Source organism: Conger conger, chromosome 16 (genome assembly GCF_963514075.1).
Source record: "Conger conger chromosome 16, fConCon1.1, whole genome shotgun sequence".
Taxonomy (NCBI): Eukaryota; Metazoa; Chordata; class Actinopteri; order Anguilliformes; family Congridae; genus Conger; species Conger conger.
The window spans coordinates 8903258-8917557 of record NC_083775.1 but is presented as its reverse complement, the minus strand read 5'-3'; the positions used below and the strand labels follow the sequence as shown (position 1 = coordinate 8917557).

Below are 14300 nucleotides of genomic sequence, written 5' to 3'. Positions count from 1 at the left end.
TGAGCCGAGTGGCGCCGCCCCGCGCGGGGGCTGCTGGGAGCCGGGTCAGCCGAGGCAGCGGAGAGGGTTACGCGCACCGTCTCCTCCAGGAGCGGTGCTAATTGTTCCGTTTCCACAGTGCTGCTAACGTGAGTCAGCACCAGCCTCAGAGACAGGCGTGCGTGTGTGTGCGTGTGTGTGTGTGTGTGTGTGTGTGTGTGTGTGTTGACAGAACTGAATATGTGTGTGTGCATATGTGTGTGTGTTCACGGTAGTGCGTGCATGCGTATGTGCGTGCGTGCGGTGGCCTGTAGCGTAGTGGTTAAGGTAAAGGACTGGGACACACAAGGTCGGTGGTTCTAATCCCGGTCTAGCCACAATGAGATCCGCACAGCTGTTGGGCCCTTAACCCTGCATTGCTCCAGGGGAGGATTGTCTCCTGCTTAGTCTAATCAACTGTATGTCGCTCTGGATAAGAGCATCTGCTAAATGCCAATAATGTAATGCATGTATTTATGTGTGTGTGTGTGTTCACGGTACCGTGTGTGTATGTGTGTTTTTGAAAGCGCCCTTTTTCCTGCAGCCAAAGGTTTTTGTTTTTTTATCTCAGGGGAGGGGGCATCACACTACAGTATATAAATATTTAATGTATATCACAGAGGATTTCTTGTCCCCTGCTTAATCTAATCAACTATAAGTCGCTTTGGATAAAAAGCGTCAATTAAATAACAAATTATTATTATAGCTTGGTTCACACTGCAGATATAGGCCGTTTAAGGAGTGGTCTTGCCAACCGGTCTTGCCTAGGCCTCGTTATCCTGGGCACACGAGGCTGAGGGATTCACACGAGGCCCAGTTCTGAGCATCCTGTCTCAAACGCCGTGAAATCGGCCAAAAAACACCACAGCTCAAAGGGGTTTATGGTTATGGTCGCTGTCCTTAGAGCTATCGAGCTCACTTCCTGCCTGTTCACCCGGAGCTTCTCATTGGCTATGGCCCGGGTCGGTCTCGGCCCAACAAAATCAAACATCTTTCAAAAGTCTGGCCTGTCCTGAAGTGCTGGGGGGGTGGTTGACGGGGGGTTGAACTCTTTCACACGAGAGGAAGTTGTGCCGACTGACAACCCAACTGGCCAAATGGGAACCAAGCTTTACTGAGATTTCACATTGCTTATTCAACACAACGTAGGCGGAAGGAAGTGCATAGCGGGAAATGAGTGCACATATAACACGTCTCTCTCTCTCTCCAACCCTGATTTAACCCAGTACAAACCTCTCTTTTCCTGGGATGCATGCTGCTGGCCAGAGCTTTGGAGGTACCTTTCATATTGTGACATCATATACTGATTTACAGCCAAAGGCTCTGGTTCTACACCAACAAATGGCTCCAATTATTATTTTTTATTATTATTATTTTCCCCCTTTTTCTCCCAATTTGGTCGCCAATTGTACCCTATCTATACCAATTACCCATGTTATTTAGGATACACCGCATGCATACGACCACGTTCCCCAGCAGCACAAATGGATCTAACGATCCTTCTCTAAGCCGCATCATCTCCAACTACAACTATCCTTGCCGCTCCACGTGAGCCAACCTCAGCCTTTGGCAGGACCGGGAATCAAACCCCGATCCTCGGTGTGCAACTGCAACAAACTGAACTTGTACCTTTACGACAGAAAGGCATACAGAATGAGGTTATGAATACCATACCTGTGCAGGTATTTAAGTCTTGGTGCACAAGATATTATCAAGTCGGTGATGCAAGATTCGCCCCAACTGCATTTCAGCTGAAACTGAAATGAAAAACACAGAGCTGTCGGAAGTCAGATAAGAACTGAGTTCCCCAAACTTCAGGCAATGAGCTCATCACATGCATGAGAAACACAATTCAGCTCCTCCGCACGGGGTGATTACCCACAATGCACCGGCGAAACAACCGCTCCTTCTAATGATCTGCAGTGCCCCAAAATCACATCTAAAGTTCCAGAACGGCTCTCATTTTACAACTGCACAGTTACATTCTGCTTTTTACTCTGGAGAGACTTTTCCAAGAAAAACAGAGAGAGAATGAGGAGGACAGAACAAGGAAAAAGAAGATGTTAAGAAAGAATAAACAGACTGTCGTCCGACAGAGAAAAAAGGAAGTGTTTTTTTATTTTCTATTAATACTAGTGTCATTTTGGTTTCGCTCGTCTTCAGGAAGTCCTTTAGAAACTTGATCCTTCCTTTTGAAGATGATTATATTCTTATGATTATTTTATTACCATTATTAGTACTACAACAACTACCATTAAAAACATTAATATTATTTAGCAAAATAGCTACTATAATTTAATAAGTAGAATATATGAGATGAGTTATTTTTCATTCGTCATTGCCAGTGTCATTGCTTTGTCATTTATCATTTGTCATTGCCTAAACCGTTTGGGTAGGACGAAATAAGATAACGGATAATTGTTCATAGCTGGGAAGTAGCCACTGATCTAAGTTTTGCAATATTTATAAGCTGGAAAAAGCATGACATGGTCTGGAGCTCTGTTGTTTAAAGTTCATGTGCTGGTCAAAAGTAACACCCAGGTTTTTTTAAATTGGTCTTAATATTTGATGAGCACGGACCGATACACTGCTGCACTTTGGAAGCTACGCTGTGGGGGCCAACAGCAATAACTTCCGTCCAACTGAAGGAAGCTGTTTGACATTGACAGTCCTTAATGGCAGCTAAACAGACCTGTACGACAGCCAGCTTATCCATTTGGTGAGCTTCAACGGAAAGGCAGCGCTGTGTATCATCCACACAACTGAAGGAGAAGGAGAATGAAATAGGAGCCAGGATTGAGCCTTGGGGCACGCCGCCAGACAGAGATGCAGGAGAAGACACAAAATCACCAATAGAGACAGAAATGTTTCCGTTAGAAAGGCAGGACGAAAAGCAACCCAGGGTTATCACAGCTATGCTCACACACCTACATTACATTACATTATTGGCATTTGGCAGACGCTCTTATCCAGAGCGACGTACAAAGTGCGTACCCATAACCAGGCATAAGTTCACTGAAAGACCCTAGAGGGAAGTACAATTTCAACTGCTACCTGTACAACAAAGGTAAGGACGAGGGCCTTTTTTTTTTTTTGAGAACAAATAAACAAACAAACAGAGCAAAAGTGACCAAAGTGAACTACCTAAACCTGCCAATGAGGATACTGTGTATCGATAGTGTCGAACACTGCATTAAGGTCCAGCAGTATCAAAGTTGAGCATTCACCAGCATCTGAACGCATCCGGATGTCATTACAGACTTGATTTTGTCCATAATTCTTGGGCAGTGACAGATCGAGATTTGTTTTTTTTTTAAAGGAGAGGCTAAATAATTTCCCGTTTAAAATAATCGGGGACTCAACCTGATGTGAGAGAGCTATTTATAATAGAGACTATACTCAGATCAATGGACTCCAATACATCTTTGAGTATGGATGATGGATGATATCTAATGGACAAGATGATGGCCACATTTGATAGAGCACCAATAAGGTCCTGGAGACAGATGGCTGAAAAGTGATCAAAAATGACTAGCCCGGCAGTCAATTGTGGGGCAGGAGAAGGAAGAATCATAGTCCTCATATCTAATCCACAAAAAAGAAAAGGACGTTTTTCACAAAAGGAACCACAGGAGAAACAGGGTTAACACTCTTATTGACAGTGTCAAACAGGACCCTGGGATTGTGTTTGCTCAAAGAGATTAGCTGACAGAAGTAGGCAGTCCTCACATCCTTAACTTTGAGATTAAAAGTGGACAGGAGTTCCTTAAAATATAGATAGTGAACATGCGATTTAGAAAATTTCCACAAAACACACAAAAATAAGAGACTTCCCTAAGCCATTTGTAAGAGCATCATTATTCATATTTAAATGACCAAAAGCCACTGAAAACTTATCATAGGACAGGTGGTTTATCATACAGCACACAGCACATACTTTTGTAGACAGCTGCACAGTCTTTAGATTTCAAACAGACTCCCTCTGTCTCCCTATCGCTCTCATCAGACCCCAAGGCCCAGTGCTGCTATTGTATAATGGTACATGGCATTGTACAATATATAAATAATATATAAATTAACAATCTCATTTACAAACCCGGGCCCTATCCAGGGTGTATGATCACACGGCCTGACACGTCATTGTGTCTGATGAAGGAGAATCTCCAAACCTACGAACCATACATCCTCAAACGGAGCAAAGACACACAACACTGAGGAGCACCCAATAACTCAGGCAGGAGAAAAGCAAAACAGGCACCATGGATCCAAACCATGTGCAATAACGATAATGGATCGCATTTATATGATAATGGGCCACATTTATATGGCATATTTCACCAAAGCAACGAGAAGAGGGTTTGAGTGGCATAAATATATATTTGCCCACTGGGTGCACAACTGGTAAAGTTCACACAGAGAAGGAGAACTACTGAACCAGGTGCACAACAGGTGAAGTTCACACAGAGAAGGAGAACTACTGAACCAGGTGCACAACAGGTGAAGTTCACACAGAGAAGGAGAACTACTGAACCAGGTGCACAACAGGTGAAGTTCACACAGAGAAGGAGAACTACTGAACCAGGTGCACAACAGGTGAAGTTCACACAGAGAAGGAGAACTACTGAACCAGGTGCACAACTGGTGAAGTTCACACAGAGAAGGAGAACTACTGAACCGGGTGCACAACTGGTGAAGTTCACACAGAGAAGGAGAACTACTGAACCGGGTGCACAACAGGTGAAGTTCACACAGAGAAGGAGAACTACTGAACCAGGTGCACAACAGGTGAAGTTCACACAGAGAAGGAGAACTACTGAACCAGGTGCACAGCAGGTGAAGTTCACACAGAGAAGGAGAACTACTGAACCGGGTGCACAACAGGTGAAGTTCACACAGAGAAGGAGAACTAATGAACCAGGTGCACAACAGGTGAAGTTCACACAGAGAAGGAGAACTACTGAACTACACAGGAAGATAGGGATCAGCTGGCCAGTCCTTTCGACTCTATTCTTCTGGTGTATGCGTCTCTTCGGACATAGAGGGGAAATGTCCCTTTGTGATAAGTGCAAACAGATCTGAATTGAGTCAGGACCTCTACTCTTCTGGGTAAATAAAGCTTTCCTTACAGCTGTGTGCTCTGGTGCTTGATGCCAATGCGCAGTGTCTGACAATACAACTCCACAAAAATAATTTCATTTGTCTGGGAAATTTTACCACGCAGTCTTTAATAGAGGTGGTGATAGATTTCGCCTTCCTTGACACTACCTCAAATCCTCCTTTTGCCTGGTCCAGCCAAGTGGCCTAAAAATAAGGTCATTTCCCGGTCATGCTGAGAGACGGTGCTCACGAGCATCAGAGTGGCTGGCTCCTCTATGGGTCATTGAGTCAATACGGTCGAAATGCAAAGTCAGAACAAACTGTAGTCACAATCGGTGCTTTTTCTTCATGTAATGAATCTAATGCGCTGAGAACAGGAAGACCGACGAGGAAGACGCCAGGACAGTGGCGAGCAGAAAAAAAAAAAAAGTTGGCCTATGTTCGGATATGTTTCGTAACATTATTTCGCTAATTGTTGCAGCCCATCATGGCATGCAAGGCAAGCGTTCAGTGAAAATTCTACGCAGCGGGATCCGATTCAGCCAATCAGACCACAACCAGTCCACACCCTCCAGCCGTCTGAAATATGATTGCACAAAACCCAGCCCTGCCCAGTTCCTCATCATTCAGTCACTGCCGGAAAATGTCACCATTCTGCAGTTTTCTCAGGAAGGAAGGATTCGAGACTGAGTCATGTGGCTGTCGCACACACGTCAACAGAAATAAGCAATTTAAATGAAGCTAAAGAAATATGAGCGCACTCATCATATTCCGTTATTGTTGACAGCGGCCTGATGAACACACCAGCCTTTCCTCATCAACGCAGGGCCTGTTTGCCAACAGATCGAATTCCTTAATTTTATGCCGTCACCAGTAACTCCGTTGAATTGTGGGTAGCAGATCAGGGCTGGCAGTCTGTGCAGTGGCCGTTTCTTCGTCTGTCCCAAACACAGTCACTGATAGTCGCACACATATGTCTCCCAACCCAAGCCCTGTGGTTAAAATGGCAGTGACTCATCTTAGTGAAATGGCAGGCTACATCTCCTTCTAAAGAAGAACCTGAAAAACATGGATCACATGACTTTCTAAATGTCAACACTAAATGTTTCCAATAAAAGGGAACATCGGAGCTTGTTAAGGAAAAGGCTCCCTCTATTCCAGTGCGGATCCGTTGGTGGTATACAGTGCCATGAAAAAGTATTTGCCCCCTTCCTGATTTCCTCTATTAGCCCATATTGCATATTTGGAACACTAAATGGTTTCATATCTGTCAACAAAATGTAATATTATAATAACCTGAATATGCTGTTTTTTTTATTCCACCTGGAGTTGCAATCCCAGAACTTCAACAATCTGTTAATAGGAGCTTCTCATGTTTGGAGGAATTATTAACCACTCCTAAACCATATTATGTCAGAAATGATTATAAATTATAATTATTTTATCAATTAAATAATAAACATGCTATGGAATTGTTTGCAACAGGCCTGTATCATAATAGGCACAACACAAACGTCAGACCGTTATTCTTCAAGGAATGCTCAGTCATTTCTGACATAATGGAGTTTTCAAAACATTATTCGCTTTCACCTTTCTTTTTTCATTAGCAAATGTTGACAACCTGAGCATTGGTCGTATTTTTTAACCGACCCATTTAGTCGAAGCAAGATAGCGGCAATGTGACATGGTCTGGAAAAAAACGTCTGAAACAAACTCTTCTGAAGAATATGAGTAAGTGCGCGGCTCTTGCGGGCACAGAAGCCGCAGCCACGGCCCCCCCAAGAGGGCACGTGGCCACGCACACACGTCACTCAGAGACTCAGCTCAGCCAACCGAGCCAGGTTTCCCGTAAGCAGCGCAGACACTGACTGCCTAGTATAAGACCGCAGACACAATCCGGAACAGCGAATAACTTCATTTAAATTCTGCTACTTGTCAGATCCTGGGAGAAAAACGGAGTAAGATCCACCTATAGCATTAGCATAAGGTAAGAACATTTTTACAGTAATTTCTGCGTTTGCTACCAAAATGAACTAAATGATCGTTCATTTTGCTTCACTGCAGTTTTGAACGCCGCTTGTATTTATTATTTATATTTTGTATTTTATTTGTGATTAATAGCGTATATAAAACAGAACGAGGGTAGCTTTTCAAAAGCAATTATCATGTAGATCTACCACCGATAGACTACTCTACTCAAAGTCAAAGTGTTGTATTCAGTAACAATTAAGTCTTTAAATAAAAGCAAGCATTTATTTAGCATGTGCAGCCTAATATATTATTATTTTTATTATTATTATTATTACTTCTACTACTGTATCGTTTTTGTAGGCATATATTTCGTTTTGGTATACAAATTTTTCCAATATGAGTTTCGATAAATGTGGCAATATAGTTAAGGAATGACGCCTCTTATTACCAAGAATATACGTGGGGATTTCCCAATTGTGTGGACGTCAGTTCTCATGCTTGTTCCTCTAAAGAGATCAATGCTGTCTTTTTTGCGCGTTTTGTCCATCAAACAAGGCTTCAGCACGGGTTTCAGTATTTACCGGCCAACTTCACCGATGTATCTCTGGCTCCGTTACTGTTGGTCTCCCTGCCGGGCGTAATACACGGCGCATGAAGTGCGCCCTCACGACCGCCCACAAAGTGCTACAGGAGACAGACCTGAGCAGGAACATATCTGACTGAGGAGGTGAGGAAGCTTTCACATAAGGCGCTAAAATCGCTCAAAACGATATGAAAAGAAAAACAAAAGTAAAGTGCCGCACCCTGGGAAACATTAGGTAATAAAAATACAATAGAAGCCAACAGCTTTCTAATTGTATTATTACAAGTGTGTTTCATTGAGGTTTTTTTTCTTTTTTGCGAGTGCTTAGAACGAGGTCATTATTTTATCTCCCCGTTTATGTGGGCCAATTTTCTGTGTTCTGTAAGATACGATAATTAAAAAATAAATAAATAATCCGTATCCCAAGTGAACACGTTTAGTTGCATGTGAATCAAGTCAGTAAAACATTCAATTTCAATTTCATTAACGATTCGTTCTTTAATTAATGGAATGTTGAAAACGCTTATACATCAATATAAATAGGTAATGGCCGCGTTTCCCGAACGCGTTAAGAACGTTCTTAAGCTAAGAAAGTTCTTAAGGACCTTAAACGCGGCCAATATCAACACAAAATAATCAGTCTGTTCGGCTTTCTTGGTCTTCCATCTGGAAGATGGATGCCCAACTTCAGTATCGGAATAAATCGGTTCAAAAAGAGAACTTGTCATTACGCCTATGTACTTGAAAGAAATTAATGAACGTCAGAACTGATAACAATTGAGTGGAAAACAAAAACATTTAAAACGCAATGCATGAAAATGGATTCCTTGGTTGCTTCTGGGGTACTCTCAACTCAAATGTGTACTTTCGATGAATCATACCTGAACTGAGAGGCACCTGAGAGGCAGACTGTCGTCGGCATACCGTATATATATATTTTTTTTACAGTTTGAGTGTCTACTGCTTTGGGCCCAGGGGGCACTTAGATCCATTTTGAATGAAATTTCGTTCAGCTCTCCAATCCTTAGGGCTTTTAATGGGACGCCTTTTTACCACTGTTAAAGCTCGCACTCGTTTGGGTATTGGCGTGACCCAAATGCCCCAAATGCACTCGTGTTGACTCAGCGTCCACAACATTAGCAGCACCATTACGTACACCACTAAGCACAGGGAGCCGGGGGTAATTGTGAATATTAGAACATGCGAGAACAGAGAACTTAATGATGAAAACTGGCCACTCAGCCTACCCAAGGTGTTTGTTTCTCCTACGTGCGTCTTTGCCTTGAGCATTCTCCAAGCTGATCTCAAAGAGACCACCGATCGCAGCTCCCTCTGCTAGTGCTAATAAGATACAACAAGCTATTTAAATAAATCAGTAAGTAAGTAAGTAAGCAAGTAAAATAAAGTAAAATAAAATAAATAAATCGTTTCAGTTGTGGAATTTACAGCCTATATCTCCTTGTTATGCTAGATAAATCTAAATTGAAATCGCTTCTGCAGTCCAGATCATTACTCATTTTCAAGACGTTTAAAGTCTCAGACAGCCCCTCATGAATCTACCTCTGGATAGTGAGCAATACAAACGGGTTTCAGCCTCTCCTCTTGTTTATTCTTCATTAGGGCTTCAGTGTTGTTATAAAGTGCCCTTTATAATGATCTTGCCTAATTTTGTACATGTTTCAGATTATTTACAGTGGTTTCGGAAAGTATCCAGACTTTTACCCTTGACTTTTTGCACACTTAATTGTGTTGTGGATTTACTTTTAAATGGATAAAATGAAATTAAACTCTATGATATTTTAGCTACATCAGCTGAACCTGGCCAGCTACTTTTTCTCTTCGGCCTACAACTTACATTTTTGAGGAACACTGTTATTGTGTTATAAGATTTCCTTTTTTGCTGGATTCACTCAGCTCCTTCTTAATAATAAAATACCATCCGTCCATCCATTATCTGAACCCGCTTATCCTGATCAGGGTTGCAGGGGGGCTGGAGCCTATCCCAGCATACATTGGGCGATAATAAAATACCCTATTGGTAAAATCATAATTAATGTTGCGGGTAGTTTGCTAACCGGGGAAACGCTGGTAGTACTTAATGTATACTGCCTTTTTGTCTTTTGGTTTTTTTATGACTTCCTGTTTTTTAGATTTGCTGTAACTGAAGGGGTGTTCACAGCCTCATTGGGTGCATTAAAAACAGGCACTTTGTTTCATACAGTACTGTGCAGAAGTCTTAAACACCTGTATAACATTCTGTACGGATAAGATTCTTTCAAAAAACCATTCAATGAAAGGTCCTAAATAATACATTTACGTTACACTTCAGAAATTTGGCAGAATAGTTAAAAACTGAATCAAATCAATATTTTTTGTGACCACCCTTCGGCGTTAAAACTGCATCAGTTCTCTGAGATGGCCAACGCTGTCCTGCAGGTCTATAAGACAATCAGCAGGGAGGTTGTTCCAAGCATGTTGGAGAACCTGCCACAGATAGACTTGGTTGGCTCCTTGCTTCTGATCTCAGACAGCCTTGATCAAGTTTTTATGTAAAAAGTAGTCAATTGCTTACAGTAATATGTAACCTTTTTTAATTAAATACAAAAATCTTGTGGAAAATGAATATTTTTGGAGTATTTGGAAATCTCAAATGTGTTCCTTTATACTAACACACTCAAAAAAGAAACATATATAATATATAATAAAGTCTAGGGTGCCTAATACTGTATAAATAAGCTACTCACTGTCCCTCTCTAAACCGGGTGAAGTAACTGTTTGTGGCGATACTCTTATTTACCTAAAGCAAAGGGCCATTCCTATTCATCGAACTTCCTCTCTCAAACATTAACTTCTCTGCTGTAACTTTGAAGCTTATTTTTTGAAAACTTTTTAAAGAGTTTGCTTGACAGTGGGCCTTTTGGCCACCCTTATTCCACGGGGCATGTGTTCCATATTATTTTTTGTTTAATTACTATCAACATTGCCTGCAGTGGCTTCTTACACCGTAGGCATGCGCTCGGGTTCATTTATTGCCTTTGAAAACGTCAGACTCGTCTTATCGCTCAGTCAGCGTCGGAAGAGACGTGCGCGGCTTGCGAGACTTGAGCAGTTTCTCAGAATTGGCATAACTTCTCATTTACACTTCTGAGTTACCGCTGGTCCGTGCTGGTGGAACGTCCCCTCGTCTCTTTAAAATGGACTCCTCAGAGCCGCAGCCTGGGGAAGGTGCTCGGGACTTGTGGAGATACGCCGGCTCTGGCAATGTCGCAGTTATACGTTGTACTTCACAGCAGGGGTCACCAACACGGTGCCCGCGGGCACCAGGTCGCCCCCAAGGACCACATGAGTCGCCCGCAGGCCTGTTCTAAAAATAGCACAACTCACTAGTGAGCTGCATCTAAAATTTAATTTTATTCTGTTGCTATTTTTTAAAAATCACACTTGCATTTATATAGATTCAAAAATGACAATGTCTTAAAAATATGTTTATTACACATGAAGTTTAGATAGGTTTAGGTGAACTCTGACCTACTCTAGTTCGTGTAACAAAACAAACTGGTATGACTCAGTGCCCATGAAGTAGCTCTCAGTTTCAAAAAGGTTTGTGACCCCTGCTTCACAGACTGCAACTGCAACGGTGCTGTTAATTCTGTCAGGATTAGTGTAGACGTTCATTGCCTTTACAAGCGTACAGGCGGTAGCTTCACGAGTGGAGGCATGGTTAAGGGGTCTTGCTCCAGGGCCCAACGGCTGTGCGGATCTTGTTCTGGCTACACCGGGGATCGAACTGCCGACCTTGCGGGTCCCAGTCATGTACCTTAACCACTACGCAGCAGGCCGCCCATCTAGATAACATCCCAAGAGCTGAGGGTTAAATATTATTATCTGCTGGTACAGGACTGTATGTTTTCCCAGTTGAGAGAGGGCTCGATGTATTCATGATTCTGGTTTTGATGCTATCACAGATCTCAGCATGAAGGTAGCTATCAGATCCTGGTGGCCGGCTCCATAGTCATGCGTACATTAGAGCCTTTCTCTTTTCCGCCCCTCAATGGTACAATAGGTAAGACTTTTGTGTTGAAACATTGTTACAAGACCATTGTAAATCTCTTGCTATCATTGATAAAGGCTCACTGACATGTTGACTCACCCTCTGCCTGTGTTTATAGTCCTTAAATTCGGGTTTCAAAATATGCAGTTGACGGGCTGGCACTCTGTATCAAAACATCATATCGCTGTAAAATAAGTCAAGCTCATTGGTTGTAAAATTGGTTCTAATTGCCACAGCCAGTGGTGTTTCAGCGTCAGCGTGTTCACAGAGAAGGGGGAAGGATAAACAGTGTTGTGGTTTGTGGGTGTTTGTTGCTGCATTTCCTCTCTTGCCCGTTAAAAAGTCCGAAATTCCCCATTGCACCTTTAAATGGAGATGTCTCCCCTCGGCTTTAGGTGCTGAGTTTTCTTTTGTGCGCATTTAGTCTCTCACTCATGCATCACATTACATTATTGGCAGACGCTCTTATCCAGAGCAACATACAGTTGATTAGACTAAGCAGGAGACAATCCTCCCCTGGGGCAATGCAGGGTTAAGGGCCTCGCTCAAGGGTCCAACAGCTGTGCGGATCTTATTAGAACCACCGACCTTGCGTGTCCCAGTCATGTACCTTCACCACTACGCTACAGGCCACCCCTATAGCTGCCATTCTGCTGCAGACGCCGGTCAGTTTATAGTACACCAGCGATGCGGAGGGGGAAACGAAGGGGTTATGGACTTGCTCACTGCTCTTTGTGAACGTTTTGTGGGCGTTTTAGATACTGAAACCAGGAAGAGAAAGCTGATGTGAGTGGGCATTTAGACATATCCTAATAAAGAGGTACAGATACGAGGGGTGTGCACATTACATTACATCACATTATTGGCATTTGGCAGACGCTCTTATCCAGAGCGACGTACAACAAAGTGCATACCCATAAGCAGGGCTAACTGCGCTGAAAGACCCTTGCGGGAAGTATAATTTCAATTGCTACCCGTACAACAAAGATAAGGACCAGGGCCTTTTAAAAAAAAAAAATTTTTTTATCAACAAATAAACAAACAACAAAGCAAAAGTGACCAAACTTAACTATCCAAATACTGCTTACCTAGCCAACTAAATATACCAAAACACTACGTAAATCACAAAGACAACAATTAAGGTTCACAGGGAGGTAGGAAGGGATGGGGAGAGATGCTGCTTGAAGAGGTGCGTCTTCAGTTTGCGCTTGAAGGTGGGGAGAGATTCTACAGTTCTGGTCTGGCCCTGGAGGTACGGTGGGTGTCAGATATCCAAGGACTGGGAGGGGAAGTGCGAGGTGGCTTTGAGACAGGGGGACAGAGAGAGAATCAAAGGCGGAGGAGAGAGATGAAAGGAGGGAGGCAGAAGCAGAGTTTGAAGAAGGATTCGAGAGGGGGGAGTGAGGCGGTGACAGTGCTGGCAAAGGAAGAGGGTGAGAGGGAGTGGAGGTTACGGCGGCCTGACGAAGTGTGGGTGGGGGGAGGGGGAGGAGGATGGGGAGGAAGAGGGAGGGAGAATGAGATGAAGTGGTGATCAGATGTATGCAGAGGGGTACCCGTGAAATCGGAGCATGAGCAGTTCCTCACAAAGACAAGGTCTAGGACATTGCCCGCCTTGTGGGTTGGAGGAGAGTGTTGCAGGGAGAGGCCGAAGGAGTGGATTAGCGGTAGGAAGGCAGCAGCCTGGGAGGCTTCAAGGTGGATGTTGAAGTCTCCAAGGAGAATCAGTGGGGTGCCATCCTCAGGGAAGGAGCTGAGAAGGGTGTCTAGCTCATCATAACTATGTTTGGTTTGAGAGTCCACCACCAGTGCACCACACATCTCGCCAGTGCAGGGTGTGTTTTTCTGGTCGTGTTTACAGGTCAGTCTGTGCTTCTTTCCCGTGGTTTCGCTTGTGAAAACTCACAAAATCTCATCCCATCTTCAGACAGGTAACATACAGACACCGTTTGACTGGGACGGTCAAGACGTGCCAGGCTTCCCCAGATCTCCCTGCCGGGTAACCAGGAACGATGCTTTCTTCCTGGGCCTTCTGCTTGGCCACCGTTCTCCTGGTCCCTGCCTCTGGAACTGACCTCTGTGCAGTACAGAAAGGAACTGGAGACACCAGCACACTGTACAGTAAGTGAGATCAGAAACCAGCCAGAGACACTAGTATATTGTACAGTAAGTGAGATCAGAAATACCTGCATATTGTTCAGTAAGTTGGATCAGAAACCAGCCGGAGGCACTAGCATATTGTACAGTAAGTGAGGTCAGAAATACCTGCATATTTTACAGTAAGTGAGATCAGAAACGAGACAGGGACACCAACACGCTGTACAGTCGGTTGTAAAACCAGGCAGCAATCCTCATTTGGAGTTCTCTTTATCGCTCTGCTTTTTCTTTTCTTTTTTTCTTATCTGTACTCAGCATCCGTGGTGCTGGAGTCTCTGCACTGCCAGAATGACCACAAGACCCACATAAACTGCAGCTGGACGGAGAGCGAGCAGAGGCACGAGCGGCCCCTACTGTCTCTCTACCACTGCGCAGACGGACACAACTCCAAGAGCCGCTGTGCTTCGAGGTAGATGGGTAACT

The 14300-nt window shown here is 43.5% G+C and overlaps 1 protein-coding gene across 1 annotated transcript in view; it reads left to right on the top strand.

Annotated features, from left to right (window-relative positions):
* Positions 1 to 14140: 14140 nt before the first annotated feature.
* csf2rb (colony stimulating factor 2 receptor subunit beta) overlaps positions 14141 to 14300 on the top strand; it is a 12219-nt gene continuing 12059 nt past the window's right edge. Inside the window, exon 1 of the mRNA XM_061223210.1 lies at positions 14141 to 14286. The gene's annotated coding sequence lies outside the window, so the exon portion shown is untranslated. The remainder of the gene's footprint in view (positions 14287 to 14300) is intronic.